Genomic DNA, 8896 nt, shown 5'->3' on the forward strand with positions numbered 1-8896 from the left:
GATAACATGGGACCTTCGTTGTTGGGTTTCGGTTCTCACAATTCCTCTACTAATTACAGCAACCATCACTTTGGCAGTAGACTGCCTGCCCCTCCTCCAGCTTATCAGTCTTCTTTTATACATTAGGTAGGTACGGTGCTTATCTTACCGTGGTCAAGCAAGTTTTGATCTTATCAGGCCCCATAAAACCTTTTTTATTGGATGTGGCTGGTAGTAAGCACTTAGCTTTGAAGAGGTTTTTTGACTTTGTTTCTGTAAATCTAAAAGATTGGCAAAGTTCATTTGGCAGCTTTTCACAATTTTCAGTGGTGTTTTCTTCTATTAAGGAATTTTATTTTTGTATGGTATTGAGTGCTTCATCACTTTCCCAGGTTACTATATACTGTAGTGTTTACAGTTCAAGGATGATTCTATGCATAATTTTGGTATTTTTTTATTTGTTTGACAAATCAGAGAGGATCAATCTGTCTCTTTGTGGAAGATTAAAATTTGGTGAATAATATATCATTTGTGATCTTGTTCAGAGCTCATAACACAAGACTTTCAATTGCATTTGTATGCCGAGGGCTTGTCTTGTGTTGAATATGATTTAATTGTCCACTTGCACCTTACCTCATTGGTACCTGTTTACTCTACGCCTATGAAGCGAATCAGATTTTATTTTGATTAGTCCAATTGTAAGGCTATTTTTGAAACTGGACCTTGCCCCTCTTAAGCTGGACCCTACCCCTCTTAAGCTGCTGCATGATTTAAATCCCCCTTTTTGAGCAGAAATTATTTGTAGTACTAGTGGTATAGTTGTTATACCCTGCATTAATATTTTTGTGTTCTCTGTAACGAGGACAAAGCACATTGGAGTTATATGTCCCATCTAGAACTAGCAATTGTCTCAAAAGGTACAAAGAGAGGCCGATAGGATTATTAAATTAGAATTGTTGAATTTCTCTAGAAGAGATGTTGGTTCAAGCCTACAAGGAGCAAAGAGATTTGATGTTTGGAGTTCTATGCTTTTTAGACACCATATTTCTTTAAATACAACTTAATTTTAGAAAAGTTCAACTTCAATGCAGTTCTACCATGCAGACATACACTTAAATCGCTATTGGGCTTATGATATTGACAAATTCAAAGTAAACTAGTATACAAGAGAATGTACCAAGCTAAACCACAAGTTACACATCTTTAGACCTAAAAAAGTACATAACAATGGTTTGGCATATCAATAGCGATATCATAATTGCTTTTCCTTCCACATACATACAATTGCTCCAAAGGCAAGAACAAGAAAATTTTCAGCTCTAGTGAGCACCAGTGGGTCACCAAAACGAGTGACCACTAATGGCTTTCACATTTATACAAGGAATTGGCAAGGGACTTTACATGGACTCCACTCAAGTTCAGACGCCGCTTCAGCCAATATGGAGAGTGATTGAAATTGAACATAGCTAAGTAGTGGCATTGGCTCACAGTAATACACCAAGTATAAAATATTGAAGCTTTTACAGAAGCGAGTAAGAAAAATTATGAAGCTCAGAGAAGTAGATTTAAATCAATCAAAGCTTGTTGAACAGCGATAATGTCCATAGAAATAATCTTCCAATGTTCTGCTCTCATGTACAAGATTTACACTTTGATCTGGACTACTATTTGATACCAAATCATCATCAACTCCAAGCATTGCAAGTGATAGATGAGTTTGGATGTCACAACTCCCAGAGTTTTCTCTAGATTCATCCTCAATCAATTCATCTAATTCCATGGACATTGTCAATTACCTCTTGGTCCAATAAGGTAGGTCAAAGTAATTTCATTCATCCTCTTATGCAGATCTCAACAAGTTTCCTTCAACCGATCATCTTGGGTACCTGAGGTACTGGAGAATAACGAAGATGAGCCTAAGCGGGACAATGATGATCAAGAAAAGTAGAGACCATCATCCACAGTCTGTAGTTCTGTAAAATAAAGAAAATGACAAAGATTTTACTTAGAAAACAAGCTGTCAATAATGGGTTCCTGGAAGTAGTTGAATAGAAGCTACTTTGTTTTGTTTTGGTGTTTATTATAAAAAAGTAATGATCACTGAGTTTCATTCCTTGCAACAGCTATGGACATAACCTTCCAGAGAGTCCATTTTCAAATCTTAATGGATCCAATGGTATTAAAACAATATTATATACTACAGAGAAAACAATGGGGAACATGCCCACTATTTCCAAAGTTTTAACACAAGCATCATCAAAATCTGCTATCGATAAGGAACTTACTTGTTCTATATGCCTGGGTACTTAGAATATTCGTTTTTTTTACATTGTTATTTCAATGATTTATCTGTATTCTAACAACAGACAACAAAATCTAAAACTTCTACCCATAAATCTATGTGCAGATGCCGTTGTGGAGCCGAAGCAATTAGCATGTAGCCACTTATTTTGTTTCAAATGTGCGCCAAAGGTGAGATAAACCAAGCACTAATTTGCATTATTAAATCAATATATTTTTTAAAGAACATATATAACTGATTCAGGCTGCCATTTCTGTGAATTCTGTTGGTGCAGGTAATTGAATTGTCTGAGGAGTGCCCTATCTGTGTGCAACACAAGGGCAACCAAGTCTTTAAACTTTCTGCAAGGAGAGATTTACAATTTGATTATTACCCTTGGGAAAGAGAGCCAGTCCCACACCAAATGTGTCGTAGTTATACAAAATATACATGATGATACTCAGCTTGGTCCATTTCTCAGATGGCACCGGGTCTAAAATATAAAACAATTTGAAAATGGTGCAAATGCAATCCTTTGTACCTATATGAAGATACAGATAATGTATACAGTGCCCCGAGATACATCAAGGTTCTGCCCTGGGGCCTGATTTATATTTTGTTTTTTCCGACTGAGATCTTCATCCCCACTGAATTGGGATTTTCAAACTGAGCAGGCAGCCAGGAAATTTGTCTACAGATAACTATAGAAAATTCAGAAGATGCCAAGGAAATCGAAACTCCAGCGAAGCCATCACTACTGTCTGCGAAGGGTTTCGAGTGGGTAATCTCTCCAGCATGAGATAAACAGGGAGTTCAACCAGCGCTGATTAAAATTCCAACTATAAAATTCCAACTATAATGATCTGATCCAACGGCACAATCTCTTTTAATCGTCTAACACATCAGATCAATGGTCGAAAATAGGACACGGTGGCATATAAGGGAGTTCTTCCCAGAAGGAAACGCCTTACGACATAATTAACTTATAAAATATCTAGATTAAAACATATTTTATGATCAGACTAATATTTTAAAAGCTTCCTTAGTACAGGATGGAACATCAAAATAATATTTAGACAAAAACATCAAGCTAATATTTAGATGACGGATAAAATAAATATCATGCCAAGGGTAATTTTAGAAGGAAATTGCCAAACACATACCAACCCACTGCGTATTTTGAATTAAAGGTTAAAAATAACACAGTGAAACATCCATTTTTAGCGTAAAGAAAACGGGAATGACAATTAACCCATTAATACTGCAGTACACTAATGAAGCATCTGTAGTGAAACTGAAGACCGTCAAATGGAGATATAAGTCCTATCTAAAAAGTTAAACAAGGAAGCGAGCAGATAGATACGCTTAAAGCCTAACAATTTTTTGAGGATTCCTGAACCAAGAAAAAGAGTGGAAAGTGTGAAGTTTGATGAGAGATTCCTTTGCAAGCATCTAATCACGGTTCAACTAACCATTCGAGTCATTCCTACCAGTACAATTGGTAGGATATCGCTGGTCGAGTTGTGGTTGAGATGGACACTCACTCGCAGTCCTCGTGACAGTCCTTATTGGTGTTTGGTAATCCTCTAGTGATCTGTTCAGGTCTGTTGTCATTGTACCAAAATGATCTACTAGCTCTCGACAAAGGGCAACCAAACGAGACTGTCGAAGACAACAACGACCGTAGAAGCCGCAGTTTTCTCTGGTTTTCCTGGAGGCGCCAAAAATGAACCGTTGCATATTGTCTTCCAGCAACTGCAGATTTATATTTATGCTCACATTTATTCTCTGCTGCTGTCACCGCTGCCGATTTGGGTTCCTTATCTACGGTGGATGCAATCCTAGCCAGTTATGATACCGTTGTCGATGTTGCGCCCCTTCCCGCGGGTAATCTCTCCAGCATGAGATAAACAGGGAGTTCAACCAGCGCTGATTAAAATTCCAACTATAAAATTCCAACTATAATGATATGATCCAACGGCACAATCTCTTTTAATTGTCTAACACATCATATCAATGGTCGAAAATAAGACACGGTGGCATATAAGGGAGTTCTTCCCAGAGGGAAACGCCTTACGGCGTAACTAGATGTTATCAAAGCAACTACTCCATTACTACAACTGAAACAAAACTTGGTAATGTTGTAGCTGAAGAGGGCAACATAGACTAAAACTAAAAAGGGTAGATGATTGTCCAAGTAATACTTGAAGTCTGTTATAGATAGTTGAGTTATTCTTGCTGAAAATGGATCAAGTGGGGCATTTCTGAGAGCATTCCTTGTTATGACAGGGATTGACAAATTTAAGGTAAAGTCCAATCCAGACTAACTCTTTTTAGTTGAAACTTGAAACAATCTGAACAAGAAGTCTCGTCTAAATTATCATTCGCAAGAGCATCATGAAAGATAGCATCATGAAATACCTTAAGAGCATTATGAAATACCGCAAGAGCGTCATGAAGATTATATAGCCAAAAAGTCCCCTTATTAAAATTGCTAGATCACACTTTCAAAATTTGTTGAAAGATTAGAATCTACACTGTAATGGTAAGGACCATCAACCATCTCATCAAACAAATGAAGCAGACGTCATACATTTGGACTACTCATTCACAACATGACTAAAATTTATCAAGAACAAATAATTCACTACATTTTTCATTGAAATGAATTGTTAGCTTTTGCAAAGATGAGGTGTTTACTTTTGCAAACTACAACTGAAGCAAAACTTGGTAACGTTGTAACTGCAGAGGGCAGCATAGCCTAAAACTTAAAAAGGCAGATGATTGTCCAAATAATACTTGAACTCTGTTATAGATAGTAGAGTTCTGCCCAATCTCTTCAAATTTCTATCCTTTCCCTGCCCAAAATGAATCAAGTCATTTCTGAGAGCACTCCTTGTTATGACAGGGAATGCCAAATTTAAGCTAGAGTCCCATCCAGGGTAACTCTCTTTAGTTGAGACCATCTGAATAGAAAGCCTCAATTTTTTTTTAAATTAAGCTAGAGTCCCATCCAGGGTAACTCTCTTTAGTTGAGACCATCTGAACAGAAAGCCTCAAATTTTTTTTAAATTACCAATCATATTGAAATACTGCAAGAGAAATCATGAAGATTATATAGCCAAAATGACCCCTTATTAAAATTGCCAATAGTGGAGCGTTTACCTGGAGTTCTTTGGTGAAAAAATAAAAACTATGAACAGGAAAAATCATATTAAAGATTTATCTGGCATCATATTAAAGATTTATCTGGCAAATGTTTTTACTGACAAATTCAGTGCATGTGTCATTTTAATAGGAATTTTGTTCAGATCAGATACAACTTACAATGATGAGCTTTTTATCTACCCCAAATTTTCTCATAAATTTCTGAGACCAAGAATTGCAGAATCTGCCAGTTCTCTGCTGAGCTATTCTCATACTAAACATAATATTTCTCGGCTGCAATATCATCTCTACAAAAAAAAAAAAAAAGTAATCCACCAAAACCTAACATCGCACTTGGTTACAAAATTTGCTTCTCTATAATAGAGCTTATCTGTAGCCATAGCCATATTTGTCCTCTGGTCACTAAAGAGTAGCCATATTATCCCTTGTTCATTCTGACCTATATCCTGACATGTGTAGACAAGCTTGATCTCCATGTTGCTGATGTACCACTGAATCTGAGGAAAGTGTGAGTGATCTCACCATCCGTTTGAAAGCCACAGAATAGACAGATCCTGATCTATCATTTGCGAAAATTTTTTCTTTGAGAAACCCAAACTGCTCAAACACTGTAATCATTTCTTCTAAGGTTTCTTTCGCTAGATTAAACGTTCCATGTACCGCAACTACAAACTTCTTTGATCCCAGCTTCAAACCCAAATCCTCGGCAATTCTAAATGACTTCATTACCTTTTCCTCTGAAGCCATGAACATATGAGGATGGTTAACTACTAACTCTGATAATACTCGATCCACAACACCCAATCTTTCCGAAAGAGAAATTGTAGATTTAAGCTTCTTCTCACTCGCTCCAAATTCCCTTGCATACGTAATAATTAGTTTAGAGACATCCTCTTCCTCCATGAAAGTCCCAAGAAAAGTCAGCTTAGACTTCAGGTTCATTTTGGATCTATAAAAAAGGAACCTAGGGTTGAGATAGACCACTCTTCGAAACTGAGCAGGGGTGGTCAAACGACAACCCTTTAACAATTCCAACACTTCTTCCAAATTCTGAGTCGATTTTTCCCTAAGAAGACTGTTGTGATGTGTAAAGTATTTTGCAAAACAAAAATAAAGGATCTGTAAAATTAACTAGCAGACAGGCAATCGCATTGAAGAATTTCAATCCAACCGACAGTTCATCATTCATGGAGGAGAAACTATGTCAAAGGAAGAAATGGAAGCAATTTTGAATAACGCTTCATCTGTGTTTAGGCTTATGTCAGAGCTTGAAGGCAGAGTTGAGACGGTTTCAAAATTACTCCATCTCATCCAATGCCATACTTCCTGCTCCATGAAACAATAATCTGAACTAAACCACACACAATTAAAGTAATCCACAATCTACACGTCATTGATACATTGAATAGATTTCATTTGCACATTTTATGATATTAAAAGAGAGAAATACATGAAACTAAATTTTAGACATTGAACAGTTTTCTTAATGCCTGATAAGGAAAACACATACATATGCATCTGTGTAATTTGGAGGTCCGATCGGTATAAAACTCTGGTTTTGGTAGCCTTTAACCACCAAACTAAAACCAAAGAAGATGCCGATAATTATGTTCATGAATACATAACTAAATAACAACCAGTAACTATGTTCTTGACTACATAATTAAATAACATCCAACAAACCGAAAGTTGCTGGGTGCAGACTCCACTTCAGTTTTTTCCCTATGAATCATGGAGATAGCACCTATAACAATTGCCTGACACATTTCAATGCCTTTATTTGCAATTACAAAAACCATGAACGTCTGATTGTTCATGTATCCTCAATTCAAAACAATTTTTTACAAGAGCTTAGTTGTCTGTAAAGTTCAAAACTTGTACTCAACTCAGATGCATTGTCCCCTCCATAATGGAATGCATCATGGATTCAAATGGCTTCATCCTTGGAGGGATTAGTTTTTTTCCAGAGAATATTATTCAAAGAAATCATAAATGCATCCTGAAAAACCTTAAATCTTGAATAGCAGGTATAATTTCCTGGATTATGGTTTTTCTCATTTCCTTCCTCTGTTCCTTGGGGATTTTCTGAAGAGCCTCTATCACATTTATATTATTTTCTTCAACTGTCTCTTCTGCTATGTAAACTGAAGATGCCATGGATACTTATAATATGTTGTAAAGGGATTGAACAACACATGAATGCACCCAACTTTAAGAGAATCAAACAGGGATCTCCGAGTAGGGCTATCACCAGGAGGCTGAAGGTAGAATTCGGATTGCATGAAGAGCTTCACTTTGTTTTTGGGACCTAGGCAAACGTAGGAATTGCAGTTCAAAAAATTGCAACTCTTTGGTTTGCCTAACACTGTTCAATGAGGATGGAACGAATGGATTTTGTATTGTTGCATCTTGGAGAACCTGCAAAGCTTATTAGATGGGGTCTCTGGCTTATCCTGATCTCCCATTGCCATTGCCAAATATCTTCATCAGAAAGAGGATGAAAGAAAATACAAGCATCCAAGTATTTAAAGTGCAGTAGAGATTCAACAGTCCCATGTGCATGAAAGAGAACTCCTACATTGCCAGCTTGGTTAGCACAGTAAATGTGAAAGGAATCAGACCATCGTGGGTTTTTGGGTTCGTCAAGGATCTGAGTTCAACCCACTAGAGCTTTCTCTAGACCGAGTTCAACCCACTAGAGCTTTCTCCAGATCGATGGTCGCGTACAGTCTGTTAGCTCCTTTTCCAAACCCCATAGTCTCTTGAATGCCCCTCAATGTCTTGAATGAACTGTAACCATAGACACAAACAATAATAAAAAAAAGGCAAAAAAAGACAAAATGAATCACAGAGGATTCGATCATTCTATATCTTAGAACTCAAATTACGCAATTTTTTACCTTTCTGAAGGACTTGGGAGCTCCTCCCGTCACTCAACCAGGATCACTCAGTGAATCTGCCTCGAAGATAGTTACATGGAGAGTTCCATGAATCAATAGCCGAGCCATTACTGATCACAGCCCATTTAGAGCGATTTCTAAGCCAATCTAAAGATAATCCTTGCAAAAATGGAGCCTTTGTTCCATACACAGGAAAAGGAGCCTCCATAGTTATTAGCAGGTGGCTTACAAAGTCTTCCTCTATCACCACCATTGCTGGTCTGAAGCCCTCCTTTACTTATTCTGTGGTTTCTTTACCGTTACAGATGCTTGTCAGTTAATAAACTCATGGATCTGCCGGGAGTTAATAACCGCATGGATATGCCCCGTATCCCATGGATATGCATAATGGAGTTATCACCGCTGCCGATTTGGGTTCCTTATCTGCGGCAGATGCAATCCTAGCCAGTTATGATACCGCTGTCGATGTTGCGCCCCTTCCCGCGGTTAATCTCTCCAGCATGAGATAAACAGGGAGTTCAACCAGCGCTGATTAAAATTCCAACTATAAAATTCCAATTATAATGAT

General features: G+C 37.4%; 1 long non-coding RNA gene across 1 annotated transcript; it reads right to left on the reverse strand.

Moving 5' to 3' along the window:
- Nucleotides 1–7461: 7461 nt before the first annotated feature.
- LOC149206991 (uncharacterized) lies at nucleotides 7462–8582 on the reverse strand. The gene is made up of 3 exons (XR_016251975.1): nucleotides 8329–8582; nucleotides 8050–8218; nucleotides 7462–7886 (listed from the first exon to the last, which is right to left on the reverse strand). It is a non-coding gene; the product is annotated as an uncharacterized LOC149206991 (long non-coding RNA).
- Nucleotides 8583–8896: the final 314 nt, after the last annotated feature.

Source organism: Pinus tabuliformis, chromosome 1_2 (genome assembly GCF_031772625.1).
Source record: "Pinus tabuliformis cultivar Carrire ecotype Pingquan chromosome 1_2, CPIR1, whole genome shotgun sequence".
In the NCBI taxonomy this organism is placed as follows: domain Eukaryota; kingdom Viridiplantae; phylum Streptophyta; class Pinopsida; order Pinales; family Pinaceae; genus Pinus; species Pinus tabuliformis.